The sequence below is a fragment of the Calypte anna genome, chromosome 1, assembly GCF_003957555.1.
Source record: "Calypte anna isolate BGI_N300 chromosome 1, bCalAnn1_v1.p, whole genome shotgun sequence".
NCBI lineage: Eukaryota > Metazoa > Chordata > Aves > Apodiformes > Trochilidae > Calypte > Calypte anna.
In genome coordinates, this window is record NC_044244.1 from 38782218 (window position 1) to 38798748 (window position 16531).

Consider the following 16531-nt stretch of genomic DNA (forward strand, 5'->3'; position numbering starts at 1 on the left):
CTTGTATATGGACTCCTAATACATCAGATAAAACCCATTCTCCTTCTCACTGCTTCTTCCAAATTCTACAAGCCTGTGGTACAGAGTACTCAGCAGAGCTACCTGGTAAAGGACTAAAACCCTCTCTCACTGGAGGTCATCTGGCTATTCCAGTCATCACATGTATTTCATAACCCTTCTAAACTTGTGCCAACATCAGATGCTACTGCTGAGATTCTGTTTTACTTTAAGGTTTCACATTTTTATTTTAAAACAATAATTTGCATGACCTGGGTTTTGATGCTCCCTGTTCTCCTATCCACTACAAGTGGCTGCATATTTAAAAATATATAACCTAAATTACAATTAATAGTTGTGTACAGTACTTAGTTTCTTTTACCTTCAAAAAAGAACTGGATGAAATTTAGTGATCATCAAAAATAAGCAGTTGTACCAACAAGATACTGGCATGGGCCCATAACAAGCACAAGTCCAAGTCTATACTACCCTCTGCTTCTTTAGGTCTCTACCTGCCCTTATCATTAGATACTGATTACAGCACATGGCAGACTGATGTGTTTCATGGTCATAGGTCACACACCTGCATTCAGGTCTCATTCAAATCCAGTTTCAGTGGCAGAAGACTGCTTCCCAGTTTCAAATGCTTCTGTTTGTTAAGTTCTGGCTTTCTGGTAACATCAGAATCTAAACATATGTTTCGAATGGGTTTTAAAATGCATCAACTGTGCATGTAGAGTACTTTCCATTAAGGTATTCTCTCTTTAGATTTCATGGAGCTTGATAGTCTCATGAATATTGATGGAAGCCTGAAATTTTTAAAACCTGGGGCAAAGTGGTTTCAGAAGATGAAATCTTCCCTGACAGAAATTTCTGAAGATTTTGTGTCCCTTTGAAGATTCCTGAAGCTGAAAAATCAAAATCACTAATTATTTTCCCATCTTAAGGCAAAGTGATGGAGTGGCCATTGTTTGGAGTACAAATAATTTATACATCAGCAACATCCCATGGAGTTCAAACTTTGTCCTTTCATGGTAGCTAAATTCTGCCATTAGCAGCAAATATTTAATCTCACTAAAGTAAACTGCAAGAATAGAGTGGAAAAGGACAGCTAAAGAAAACTGTTCACTGAGTAACTGCAGGAAGTCTAAAGCTGAGGATCTAATAATTAGTCTTATCTCTATCAAGGTTCAACAGAATAAGCTGAGAAGTGCAAGAATGCCTGACAAGGCCCTTGGTCTCTTCACAGATGCAGAGAAGCCTTATGGTTCTGGAGAGTTTTAAGGATGATCTCATGTGGAAAGAACAAGAGAGATTTCTTTTTTTTCTGCCATGCTGCTGATATGGGTATCTAGAAGGTACATTTATTTACATACTCTTCCCTTTGCAGAAGCCACAGCCATGCTGAAGGTTCACTGTTGGATTTCCTTGTACCTGGAAGTTCAGATGTTGTGAGCAGTCAGGGACACAAACAGACTCTGGGGCAGCCAAATTTCTGTGGTCTTGTGGCAGGGAAGCCCAAGAGGAAACTCACTTCTAAATAGAGAAGTGTCTTCCTTGATGTTCATACATTTCAATCTTTGCTTTGCACAAGACTTATCCAGGATACTTTAGTTCATTAATGCAAATATTTAGAGGGGTTTTTTGGTGATTACTACATATTCAAAGAATAGCTGACATTTCATCTTCCAAATAGAAGGAAACACCCAGGAAAAGAAGGTGGTCCCTCTTTCCCTGTGCTCTAATACAAAGTCAAACAAAAGACTAGCATGTAGGAATGTGGTCACACACTTCACTTCTCCTGGATGCTGTGTAAGTGCCTGAGTAGCAGGTTTAAATGACTCTTCCTCCAAAACCAGAGCAGTTTCTCTCTGAAACAAGCAAATGATATGGCACCAAAGTGATAGGGAGCATGTAACTCTGTAAAACTTAAGTTTAATTGTCCTTCTATTTTAAGACACGGTAGTAACTAGAATAGACACGTTATGATTGCTTCTTCCTAATGTTCATGAACAGTTGCTCCCCTTTTCCTTCAGTGTTTTGCTGAGTAAGCAGGGGAAATGCTTTAGTGGTAAGTTCTGACTGAACTGTCCTACGCAAAAGTTTTCTACAGACAGCAAATTCTTGTTTTATGGGCCATCCCTTCAACTGTGTGGAGGAGGGCTATTTCAGCAGTCCTTGTTACTGCAGTTTTCTGTGACTAGTCACTTGCTTATTCTCTGAAGAATTAGTTATACTAAGCCCAAAAGGGAACATACACATTTTCCATTTGGAGGGTACTATGGCCTCACAGTTTTCTTCTACTCTGACAGAAACTGCACCATGGTTCTTATAAAAAGTCCCATTGAAAGCAAGTGAAATTTTGCCACTGGCTTCGAGGTAAGCTGAAATGGCTTTTGTGTTATTTTAAAATGCAGCAAGTGATAACCTTTACGTATTGTAGCATAAAATACTGCACTTGGGATATAAAAATTTGTCTGACTATTAAAAAGGACCCCAAAATTCTATTTTTAATGTCTCAGCCCTTTCAATGCCTCAAGCCAGCTGCACTACTGTAACACAACAGCGGTTGAAGAGAAACTGGAAAAAACACCGTAAGTGAAATACAAGCAAATGACCTAATCTACAATATGGATCTGTAACAAGCTTGATTCCACTGCTAGTAAAGTTCAACACAAGTTTCACGTTCAAAATAAAAAAGCAGTAGAAGATTTTCACTCGATATAATGAAGTGTGAGCAGTCTGCAATTACATACAGCTAAATACATATTGACTATAGTTGTGTCAAGTGAGTGGTTATGCCATAATGAAGGCCCGGAGCCTTCTTTTTGTATTTTTTGAAAGACAAAAATGAAATGGGATCAGAAGAGAAGTATATGGGAGATCTGGATCACCCCATACCATCTTTTCTCAGATGACAAATTTTTATCAATCTTACTTTGTGATTAAGTTTCATTACCTGGGATACTGTTAAGGCTTTCAAGTCTAACTTTATTCACCATGAACATCAACTGACATAGCAAAATCAGACCATTACACCACTTGCAAAAAGTATCACTGGCAGGTTGAAGCACACATAAAAAAGCAAATATCTTTATTTCTTCCATGACTTGTGCAAATCCTAGAGATCTTTGCAGTCTCTAGTACACCTAAGAATTCTGACAACTGCATGGTACCACTTGAATTTGTACTAGAGTGGATGACAAAATCCAAAAAACATATCATTTAAATAAAAAAATAATACAATAATGGAATTCCAGCTTGGAAGAGATCTCAAGGATCATCTGGATCATCACCTTTCTAGACAGAAAATGAGATGGCCAAGCACCTTGTCACACTGAATCTTAAAAGTGTCCAGTGTTGGGGAATCCACCACTTCCCTGGGGAGATAATTCCCATGTCTGACTGCTGTCATAGTCCAAAATTTTCTTCTGGTGTCCAATTGGGATCTCTCCAGGAATAACTTACACCCATTACCCCTCATCGTTTCCTTGTGTAAAGTCTTCATCTTCCTGGTAGCTGGCCTTTCAGTACTGGAACATGGCAATAAGGTGTACCTAAACCCTTCTTTTCTCCAGGCTGAACAAACCCAGTTCTCTCAGCCTTTCCTCATATGGCAGACTTCCCAGTTCTTTGCTCATCCTTTTTTCTGACCCATAAAATGACTATCTTACTCCATAGGTCAGTTCTCTGCCAAATGCAACTGGTCCAAGTCTGCCATCATGTGTCCCATCTGCCTTTCCAGTGATCTCGTACTGGCAACCTCACGCAGATAAATCACCTGAGGAGCTTGTTCCAGGAAGGACCTCTAAAATTGCATGTGGAGAGGGCAGATGGGATTTGCAGCAGGCCACAGCTTGATCATCCTGAGAAAATGCCACTCCTTAGCCAGCCCCTTGCCTGTAACACAACACATACAAAGGATCTAACTGTAGTCATCTCTCTCTAGTCCATAAAAGAGAGTAACAGTGCTGCTCTGCTTCACAAGGTACTTTCTATTGTTGAAATAAGGCTCTAGAGGCTGTAACAAACTCAAATACTACATGAATAACATCCAAGAGCACAGTCTTTATTAGTGCTGAATGCCATTATGATGATGGTTTGAAAATCAGAACTTAACATTTAGAATTTGGTGGAAGGGATTCAAGCCTGACTGGAGAGTTTAAATTAGATGCACCTCACAATAAACCCATCTAGTTCAATGAGACTGTCTACATTAGGCCTGTATTGCTATTGTTATTTCCACAGTGGAACTGAACTACTAAAATACTGACTTGAGATGGCCACAAAAAAACCCTAATATTGTTCAGAAATAGTTTTAGCCATGTAAAATGCCCATGCTACTCTGGCAGGTTTCCTCAAGGAATAGTTCAAAAGATTCTGCCTTGAAGGTTATGCTTATTATTCACATGTCCAGAAGACAGGACTTAGAACTGAGTCTGTATTTTAAATACAGGGGACTGAGGCATGGAAGAAGAATAATGTTCATCCTCTCCTAAGAAACAGTGCAAAAGGCTATCCAAAGTAAACAAATAATTTATGAACTACAATGCATAGGATTTTATTTCTTTATTTTTTCAATTAAACATTTCATTCCCAATCCTTTTAGGACTAGAATATCATTAATCTAATTCAAGGCTGCGTGCTTTATATTCTCCTTCCCCTTCACAACAAGGCCATACCAATCAGTGTGCCTTAATCTTGCAAATCAGTTCCTCTAACAACTTGCTTTTCTCAGCAGCTGTACAGGGCTTCATCACAGAGTCAAAGTCAGCTGCTCTGGTACTTGCCACTAAAATACAGAATGTCAGTCACTTACACTACTCATGAGAATGAGCACAACACAAGTCTAATTAGAAACTAAACACTGTGCTATCTGCAACTATTTGTAGATGGAGTAAGCTGATGCATGTTTTAGGAACCCTTCTTGCAGCACAGTAGTTCATGATAACACCTACCTCACAGCTCATTAGCAAATCAAAATATTATACTGCATAAATATTACTTTGCTCTTTTACATTTTACAGAAGCCCCAGGTCTCAGAAGCCTCTATTACAGAGTATATGTGATTTAGTTATATTGGAACAGTGTAGGAAATGGAAAGCAGCCCTGACTGTCCAAAACCAGCAAAACAGAAGCCAATATACCGTGTACTTTGGTCCTCTCTCTACAGAAAGAGTCCCAAGCAGCTTCAAGACATTTTCAACTGAAACACATATTGGCAGAACACAAAGAAAGCGTACACAGTATGATGCTGTACATGAATTCTCAGTACTTCTGCACTGGACTTATTTCTTTCACTCTTTTCTGCAGAAAACAAAGTAACCCAATATATTTATCTAGACCGTACCACTGCAAGCTTCAAGCAGAAATCCAGCTGTATGGAGGGAGAAACCTGGCAAGGAACTGAAATCAAAGATGTAAATGTTTAATAGCAAAAGAAGGACAAGAAAAGATATGCAGTTGTTTTGCTGCACTTTTTCTCAAAATGGGAATTGGAGACCACAAACATAGACCACGTTCTCTCTCTTCTAGTTGAGATAAACATTTCCAAGCTATTCATTTTAAACAGGAAGACATAACATAAGGATGCAACCTTTAATTTCACTGAGTCTGTGAAGGCAAACCACCATCAGTTCTACTGCAATGCAGTCAGACGTCCAGGAAGAGATGCATACTATTCCACTGCTTTGTTATTACAGGTGTGCTTGATTTTCTATTCGATGAGGAAGGTGCAATTTTATGGCTGTGTGGAAAAATCTTTAAAATGCTTAGGGGTGGATGTCTAACGATGCCAGACTGGTGCTGCAAAATATGTATGCCAACAAACAAGCATTTAGGTAAATAATACTAACCACACATGCACAGATTTGGAGCCATTACACTATTATTACAGTTGTGTACCCTGCTTTTTGCTCTTTTAAAAGAGGGCAATTCAGTGTTATCATTAGTTTTCTAGCTGGAAGCCAACAAAATTTGAAAGACATCATCAACATAAGATAATGGAAGATGAAATTACAGAGAAAATCTAAAGATTTTAAAAGCCACAATCCACTTGTAGCTTGAAAGTGGAAACATGTTTTTTGTTTGTGTAACATTCCCCATGTTTACTATATAGAAGTATGTTCAGACAATTTTTACTGTGGGAGATTATTAAATATATAAGACATAATTTCATATTAATGACGTGTATATTTATAGCATTTTCATTAAAAATTCAAGTAAGTCAAATGCTAGATGGCGACAAGTTTTTACTTCTGAATCCCAACCTGATTTTGGCTCCTTATAGGTGGATCTCCCGTGCAGAGCTGAATGCTTTGAAACACTGACATTTCCAGAATTACTACAAAGTTTTAAACCTTGTCTCACAATCTTTAAAAAAAAAAAAAAGTTTTGTAATATCCATACAATCCATGATAAAATCTGCAGGGAAAAATACACTGTACACATATATTAAGGGCAAAATTCTTCCCCATTGTATAACTGCCTTCTCACCATTAAGGGCCTTAAACAGACCCTCTGTTATAGCTTACTATAATATTCCACTGGGAGAAGGCTGAGAACCCCTTCAAATTATTTCAGGCTTAGAAAACTGCTCCAAAGCAGGCTGCAACAGAGTACCAAAGCTCTGGAACTTCCCAAAGCCTGGAAATTATTTTTTTTAAAGATGTGCTAAACACAACCCTAAACACAGGCTTGGAAATACAGACTAATTGTACCAAACTAGAAAAAGGCTTTTGCATTATTTAATAGAGTGGCAAAATGCTAATGCCTTTTTTTTTTTTTTTAATCATAAATACTATTTATTGAAAGGCAAGTATACCTTTTGCCTATGAGGCAAATATACAGTACTTCATAAGCTATAACTTCCAGATAGGTCGCTTATATAAAGATGGTTTTTCCTAGAAAGTTTTTTCCATTCTAGAATACTTTTAGTGCCATTTAGTTTTCCTAAACAATGACATGTGCAAAAAAAAAAAAGTTTCCTGTGATTCTAGGAACTGTTTTGGACATTAAGACCTGGACTGCAATTCACATCCATGACACACTGTACTGAAATCTCAGATCTTGAAGCATACACTAACCGGACAAAAATCAAAACCAGTGCTACTGTCTCACCAGCCAGAATGCAAGCAGCCTTCTTGCACATGAGTTCTCAATGCATTGCTGAAAGCAAAGAACATTTAGGAATGGTATTTCATATTTCTGTTGTCTTCCACCTGAAACACCTGCATGCTCAACAAAAGTTAACAAAAAGACCTTTCACAAGGTAGAGGTGTATTATGTGATGGTGAAAGGAAGTACAGATAAGTGACCCACAGAGGCCACGCAGGAAGGCTGTGGCACAGCTGAGAACAGAGCCCTCACCATCCCAGCCCAAGCTCTCTGCTTTAGGCACAAGGTCAGGTTCCCTGATCAGAGATGAACATAGGAGGTCTCACAGAGAAGTCCTCTACCCGACTCCTTAGGAGGACAACTGTTAGAAAGCTTATGAAGAGAAAAGCACATTCAGCTGTTTTTAGGCTTGGCTGCCAATCTAAAACTTGACACACTGGTTGAGAATTAGGAGTGTGTTTTAGAGCACCCGAAGAGCACCTAATGGAAAACCAGGGTACAGATTTCTAACTTCAAATAAAACTCAAAGTTACTCAGTTCGAAGCAGGAACAGGAATTTCTTAAAGGCTTCTGCTAATTTTCAGTTTACTTCCAACTGAGAACATGGGATAACTGAAACTGCCTAGCTTCCCATAACCTTCCTATGAACATTTGAAGAGAGTACATTTCTTAGACCCAGGTCCAATAAATACAAAAATGAAGACAAGAATCCAAATTAAAGCAACGTTCCCAAGCTGGTAACATATTTGTGAGCATTATGATGGCAAATATACCAGCATTAATTAGAAGAGCCCTGAGACATTAAAAAAGGGGGGTCTGTTTTTTGCAGAAAAAACTAGTACAGTCCATTTGCTGTTTAACACTAGGATCTTGATGCAAGGTGCATAAAGCTAGATGTTCTTCTTTTAATTCTAGAACTGCTGTCTAATTATAAACATTATGACTTTTTTTTTTTTCTCTGAAAAGAGCTACAGATTGAGGGAAGTGGCCAGGAGGATTTTCAGGTGGAAAGCAGCATAGGGTAAGACTGAGTCGAAGAATTTTGATTAAGCCTTGAAATGCATTAGTGAAGGCAACATCCTAAAATAATGTGTGCACACATATATAATGTGTATATATATATGTTTTAGATAGCTTTGTATTCCTGGTGATACTAGGCTTGTTGCACAGAGAACAGTAATTTGTCCAAACCAAACCATAAATAATTAAGGCCAGAATTTTGAAATCAGATCTGCGTGGGTGGATTTTTGCACCCCCGCGGATTCAGTGGCAGGATCAAAGATTAGGAAAGCCAGAAATACACTCAGAGTCTGGATATTGCTGAAGTACAGCACCTGGCATTTCCAGTGTGGGGAAGGGTCTGTTTTCACTGCCACCCTCCCACCCGAATGCCTGACAAACAAACACTTTCAAAGCAGCAAACAATCATATTCTTCACCCCACGGTACCACATCCCTTTCTTTGAGTTATGAATTAGAGCTATGGAAACAACAGAACCAACATTTTGAGTTTCCCCTCTCAGTATTCTAATTAAACTAAGCTTAGCTTTAACCCCTCTTCCCAAGCTATATATGAAGTACAGATATTTTAAAAATATTTTCTTTTACCTTCTAAAAAAGAAAGTGTTTATATCAGCTGTTCTGAAAGTCATCAGAGAATAAACTACACCCATCACTAGTGATGCCAGTACAGAATAGGGGCAGATATGCTGACTCCTGCTGAGAAAGTTGTTGACAGCTGCCGTGCAAGAAGTCACTTGATGCTGACAACTGGACAATAACTGCCCACATACTGAACTTCCAATTTTGGCCAAAATTACTGAGAATACGGTCAGGTTCAAGCATATGAACAGAGTAGCTCTATTTGCCCAAGCTGATCAAAGGACAGACACCAAGAGATCAATGTTCTGTTATTATCCTGGTATCCTCCTGAGAACTTGTCAGTCACGTATTAAGCACTTATGAGCTTTTAACACTGGCCAACAGGAGACACTGCAGATACTGTCCTGTCCTCTACAAATCTTTGAGCTGCTGAATTGCTTTTTCTCTTCTAGAAATCTGGGAAAAAACACAACCCTCTGCTATTATCTTTGACCAATCTTGATCACAAGTTGCTCACTATGTCTGAAGCTAACTAGGGAGCTTTATGTCCAGCAGGCATTGATGTGGATAGCACTCAGACACTTCCAACTCAAACATGTCTGTCAAATACCCACCCTAGTGGTAACTGGAAGGGAAACAGGCTGTGAATTAAGGCTTCACAGCTGCAGCTCAACCTCACTAGAAACAAGAGGGTTGATTGTAGAAACTTAAAAGGTAATGGTGACAACTGCAGGTGTCCCTGAGTATTTTTTCCAGCATGTGTATGTTGCCAGGGTGTCAAGCATATATATATTTATATATGTGTCATACAATTTTTTCTTTGCTGTTGTTAATTTGTGTTTCTCTTGATACAAGAGCTTTTGACACATTTACATTTGTAGCTAATGGCTACAAAGATGATTAGGGGACTGGAGCATCTCTGGTGAATAAAGGATGAAACCTAGGTCTGTTTTACCTGGAGAAGACTTGAGAGGGGATCTTATTCATGCTTATACATATATACAGGGCAGATGTCAGGAGGATGGGCCAGTCTATTCTCAGTGGTGCCCAATGACAGGACAAGGGCAACTGGCATGAAAATGGAACACAGTAAGTTCCAACTAAACATAAAGAAAAACTATTTTACTTAGAGGGTGACAGAGCACTGAAGCAGGCTGACCAGAGAGGCTGTGGAGTCTTGTCTGGAGATATTTAACACCTGCCTGGACATGATCCTGTGTTTTAGCAAAGGGCCTGGGCTAGATGATCTCCAGAGGTCCCTTCCAACTTCTACCATTCTGTAATTTGGGAATCTTTACTTGAATCATTATCAGAATAGTTCTCCCATTCATCTGGGAAAATACTATGGTCAACATTATGGGCAGAATCAGCCTAGATGATGTCCCCCAGTTGCCTTGATTTCTGGAGGAAATTCAGAGCTGATCAAGAAGTCAAATGATTTCCATGGAAACAGGATTTCAACTTATGAATCAAAACTGCATGAGGGCCAAAAATGTGAAACACAGATTATAATTTTTTTTTTTTCACATTGGGATTCTCAAAATAAAACACAATTAAAAAAAGTTAAGCAGAATAGGAATAATAAATTCACAAGGGACTAATTTTTCATGATCAAAACTATCTTTGTTTTGTATCTCACGATTATATTCTTTGAATATTGCATTAAATGCCCAAAATATTAATGCATTTTCATGGTTTCAGTGTCTTTAATAACCTCAAAGTAGAAAGTGCCTATATGTGGAGAAAACACATCAGTGTTAAGGTTAGTTCAGAGCCTCACCACAGACCTCCTCAAGATCTGGACTTAAACTTTGTTTAGGGAAACAGCTAAATACATTTTTACTGCATTTCTCAGTGGAAATATTACCAATAGCATTCTCTGCTTCACAATTATCACATCTCTTGAATACCCAGAGAAATTATATGATTATTCCTCTGGAATTCCTCTTTAAGCTGTTATATTTTTCTTGTAGTAGTAACTCAGGCCCTTGCAATAAATACTTGCAGTAATATTTAACAATGGCAGTAACAAAGCTATTTAAGAATTAGATTATTTCATAATTTTAAGTATTTCACTGAAACAGGTTTTACAGTAATCTTTCAGTTTACAGCTTTTCTCTTAATCTACAAAATAACACCAAATCTGCAAATATCCAGTTTAGCTCCAAGGATACAGAACAGAATGTGGTATTCCACATTATAACAAAACTGCTCACTAAGTTAACATCCTTCTGTCTAGGCGTAACTTTTCCAGAAAACTTCACTTGGAGAAATCGTAAAACCTGTATAAACGTTGCATATTATTAAGGACATGACATAGCTCAGACTTTAAATATGTGAAAATAACAGGAGAAAATAAAAAGACTTAACTCAATAGCTTTAACGGAAATTACTGTGAGTCCTTCCATTCCATTCAATGAAAATGTATCTGGCACGTAGCTGGTGGTTTGTTCATTTGTTTTTTCTTGGAAATATCTTTATTATTTGGTCAGATCTTTAAGATGGTAAAATATTTTTCTATTAAGTTTTCGGTTTTATGCCCAATTTTCTTTTTGAATAAACCATATGTACTGCAGATATATAATGAAACCTAGCAGAACACTTCAGAACTGCGTATTTGTTCTGCTATGGTTTATTTATTCTTTCTACATATTCCTGTGTTTAAGAACCCTTCAAAGCACTACCAAAAATAAAAAAGCAAAGTTATATGTAAATTGTTAACTCAAGGAATCAGAGTTTCTTAAGGATAGCTTCTAATGCAAGTCAGGTGTTATTTTTTTTTTTACACCACCTTTATTGATGAAATTATATTTAATTACTGTTAACAGCCAAGATTTTTAGCAGCTAGGTGAAGTATATTATAGTAAATTAATAGTCATATCCTTATTGAAGTTTTTAAAACAAGCTTTTCTTTTCTATAGGAGCAGAGAGCTAGGGGATTAGAAACTTCCAGTGAGACTTTTGTAGACTGAAGTTGTTTAACTGTGTCTGATCGTGTCTGATCAGTTCTCACTGTTTTCAAGAAAGACAAAAACCAAAAACTATATTACCCTTCTACATTCGCCAGAAGCACATATTCTCAGAAAGGAAACAGGATAGAGAACATTAACTGCTGTATCTAAAATATACAGGAATAAAATAAAATAACTCAGGAAATTCGAGACCTAAATCTCTTCAAAGTTTTATGAAAAAGAAATTGACTCAATACCCCAAAGAAAATGTGGCACATAGTATATTAAGTTAATAAAAAACAAACAAATGTACAGCTAATAAGTCTGAAAATTCAAACCTTAAGTTCCTCATTATAAAAGCCACAAGTGACTTTCTAAGCAGAACTACTCAAACCACTATGCTGTGTCCCCGGGGACAATCGGTTTTCCTTCTCATCTTCTTTGCTGCTTTTGTACTGATGTATAAAAGTTTAGTTGTCTGGGGCCCAACCATTTGCAGGCAGATTTGAGCAGTCACCAGTCTACTGACGAGATGATCATATGTGATGAAAGGACAAGGTTAACTCACAATTTCAGAGTTATTGTTTGTGTTTCATGTACCACATGATGAATAACAACATGAGAGGCCCCTATTCTTCTAAAATATAATTGGCTTTTCTTCAGAGAATGGTGTACAGAAACACAGAAAAAAAGGGGGTAACATTCAGGTCAGGCTCGGATCGATTAACTTCCTGGTGCCTCTTTCAAACATTATCTTCTTATTTCTCCTCTGTCTGAACAGCAGACAGGTCACCACAACTCTCCTCTTAACAGCTGCAGTTGTGCTTTTCATGCAAACATTTCCTGACTAACTAGAGGTTGCTAACCCAAAGACAGCTAAAGGCTGGCCTTCACCACCAGCCCACCTGGACCAGCTTGATTTCATATTCCTTCACACATGTTGAACTCCAGAACGGCCTCTTGTTTCCTGTTCTGCTGAAACAGAACTTGCTTTCACCTCGATGAAGCCCATCATGCTGCCTGTTGGTTTCCTTCTGCCTCCTCTGTCTCTGGCTGAGGATGGGAGAGCCCACCAGGCGCCTGCCAGACGCACACAGCATGGTCCTGCTGCTCACTACTGAGTTCTACTCTTGTGACTCTTTTCCTACCAGCCCCTCACGTTACTTTGATTTTATGCATTGCTCAAAGCCTTCATTTCACCACTGCTCCCAGATGGCTGCCTCCCCTCAATGTGGTCCCACTTGTCCTGCCCTCTGCTCCTCAGCAGTGCCTCCCTGTCTCTCTCCACACCAGAGCTGTGGGCTGGCTCCACATCCCCACCTCCAGCTGGGGAGCTGCTGATCCATGAGTGTAGCACAAGCCAAGTTGTTGTGACTGGTCACTGAAAATATATGTGGTGACATCTTTCTGCAGTGGACATGTGCCACAAGATGTCAAATTTGCTTAAGCCTCGCTGTATATTTCCTTTTGTACCTTGGAAATTTCTCTACAACTCTAACCACAGCTGCCTTTTCAAAAAAAAAAGGCTGCATGCAGCACTGAGACCTCAGTAAAAATTATTTCCACAGCCTGCCCAGCATGCGTTCAGATGGGTATACACTACCATGGCAGCATCCTTCATGAGCCCAGCTCTGCCCTCTTCTCTGCATTCATTTTAAGCATAGCCTGTGCACTGCAAGAGCAGCCATCATTTTGCTTCTTTGCCTGGACAGTTCAGCTGCTCTCGTTCTTTGATTCATTCCTTTAGGGTTAGATGTCTTTTTCTCAGCAATTCCTCCCATAAACTGGAATCACATGTCCCATAAATGATCCTGTCTCTAATTAGGAGATCTTTTATGTCTCAAAAGTACATGTGCATGCCAGAATTCTCAGCAACACGATGCAACCATCTATCCTCTGCTTCTTGCCTATTAGATTTAGAAAAAAATATCCCTCTACCTTGTGTATTCTTTTTCCTCAAATATTTTCCTTAGCTGCTCTAGGGTAATAATTTCTGGCAATTTTATTTCACTTTTTCATTTTGTCCTGTGAAAATGTAAAAAAGCTGTACTTTCATTTTATCATTTTTATTCCCTTTGTCAGATTCACAGACAGACTCATTTTTTCCACTTACACATGAAATTTCCTTGGCCTGGAAGTTTTGCATTCCTAGTGGTCTGGTTCTTTGCAGGGGATTAATTTGCCGATTTCTAGGTGCTGTTAATCAGATTTTTTTCACTGCCTGATGCTAATCATGTTTCCATGCACAGTATGCTAGGCAAATAAAATGAGGACTTCGTATTTTTACAGCCAACTTTAATATGGGTATTTGGAGACCTTTAATGCATATATTAATACATGGATATTTCAGTCAGGTACAAAGAGAATAAAGCACCCAGTTTTTCAAACTGGCAAATCATTCTCCTCTTTCCAACTTCCACTTGGGTTGCCACAGTCACAGAGAGAGGAGGTTGTTCTACAAGCTTGGCAGACATCTCCAAGTCTTCTGAAGTATTCACCCACACCTCCCTCCTACCTAAGTATTAAATTTCTTTTCCTAGACTTCTAATGACCATGTTTAAGAAAACTACGACATTCTCTAACCGAGAGTTTCCTAAGAGGTGATTGTGTCAGTCAGTCCTAATTGCAGATAAATGTTCTTGCATGGAAATTTCTGGAAGCATTGCTTGAACCTAACAAATCACCTAGCAGAATGGTATTTTTCTTCTGCAGCACAGCTCCTCAACTCTGTAGCAGACACAACCTGCCTCCCCATTAATTCATGCCTCTAAGAGCTTCTCAGCTTCATAAGCTGAAGGCAAATTATGTTTTAATCAAATACATAAGCTCTGAAAAATAGTCCAAGGCTCTGCTCTGGAAGGATGGTAAAATTCATAAGAACAGAGATCCCCTTCAGTTCCTTCTGCTGGGCTGTGCAGCTTTGCAGGTTCAGAAGCTCTACTGAATCACTACCAGGGGTGCATTTGCATCAGGCAAGGTATCAACTGCTCTCTGACCATGCACCCTTGATCTGTAGGTGGAGGTGGCCATAACATTCACATGTCAGCTAGAACTTCAAAATGCCTCACACACCACCACCAGCCCACCACTGCCACAGTAAAACAGACACAACATCCTTAGGCCGAGTGCTTTGCTACCCTCCAAAGAAGTAAAAGCATTGCCTAAATAAATATAAAAGTAAAAATACTGCAAAAAAAGATGTGAGAATTGAAATATTTTTGAGGTGACCATATGCTCAATTTGACTTGGCCACAGAGAAATATTGTCAAGCCACACCACCAAACAATGCCTCACATTCAACTGGTCTGTCAGAAGAACAAAGGCACTGGAATTGAATCTTCTGGTGTCCCTCTAGGGACACCAAAGTGACAGCAAATTGTAAGGGTTAAGATTTGGGGTTGCTGGAAGCCTTTCTTTTGGCAAATGTGATTTTAAGACTCATTGTAATTGTGTAAAAAAAAATAAGGTAATAGAAGGGTTCTGGTCTTGCACTATAATGAACTGCAGGCTCAAGTGTTTGAGTAAGTAAAATTGTGTTGATGAGAGTGGATCAAAGACAAATGAAAAATCAGATATTTCCTCTTGCGGGTAAAGATTTTACAAGAGTCATACTTTTCCAAGCCACCTTTACTGCAGTTTAAATGCAGCAAAATCTTAAAGCTTAAAATCTAAATCTTCTGGGCAGATTTAATTTATTATCAGAACAACAACAAGTGGTGACATGAAAACTCCAGTGTCAAAAAATGCTCAAAGAAAACCAAACATAGCAGCTCTTATTAGCAGGTGGAACATGTGACCAACCTTGCTTTGTTTTAGCAAATGGCTGCAACACAGACAACAGAACGGCATTAGCAACAGCTACAAGTGTCTGCCATGCCCAGGCAGTGACCTCCTGCAAATCTTCAGAGGCACCACCATTTTTAATTCCTTGCCAACACATACACTTGTCATGATTGTTGGGATGCCAACCATTTCATGACAGAATCCAAACAGCAAGACCTTCTAATCCAGGGAATACTCAGAGAGCAACTTGTGTCAGTTCTAGTGCCTTACTCCACAGTCTGAGAATAATATTTCGCACAGCTGTTAATTTAAATCTAATATATGCCTAAAATTATTCTCTCATGCTTTTTTTTTTTTTTAAATAATTGTTTATTGTGGCCAGTTTACTATATCTTGAATTTTGTGGATGCACAGTTTCATTATCTATTAATACTCAAAAGAACTTAAATTTTTTAAAAAAAGAACAGAGAGGCCAGATAATTGCTTAACCATGGGTTGTACAAACCAGTTTTACAGATCTACCTTCTGATTATGTCAACCAGCTTAGTAGTCCTGCACTAACTTGTGATTTGTGGAGCTCTTCCACAGAGAGCTGAGTGGTCAAGTGGCATTAATTTCATGTCTAACTGCTAAACCAAATCTAAAAATGGGAAAAGGACACACTGCACTTTCTTTATACTATTATCCTATAATCAGTAGTTGTAGTCAGAGCAGTAGCACTGCATGAACCTAGGAATTTAGAGCAGTCTGTGCACCCATGACCATAGCAGTTTCACATTTACATCAGAAATAACATGGCCTTAAATTTATTTTTTCTACTACAGCTTGATCTCTGGAGTTTTCATACAGCAGAAACAGTTCTCTCCTATGAAAAAAGAATAATTTTTTTTAAAAAACCCAATCAAATATAAAAATCATATCCTGGCTATCACATGCTTATCTTTAATCAAAGAATATCAGATACACTTATAAAAGGGCTTCAATACCCACTGACTTCTCCTATGCAATCTCAAGAATTGATACACTCTCCTGATAGGCAAGCAGGCTAGAACTGTCTAAATTCTTAAAAAAAAAAAGAGACAA

The 16531-nt window shown here is 38.5% G+C and overlaps 1 long non-coding RNA gene across 1 annotated transcript in view; it reads right to left on the reverse strand.

Annotated features, from left to right (window-relative positions):
* The window catches only part of LOC115599622, a 78950-nt gene that overhangs the window by 35564 nt on the left and 26855 nt on the right, over positions 1–16531 (reverse strand). The gene's annotated exons all lie outside the window — the stretch shown is intronic.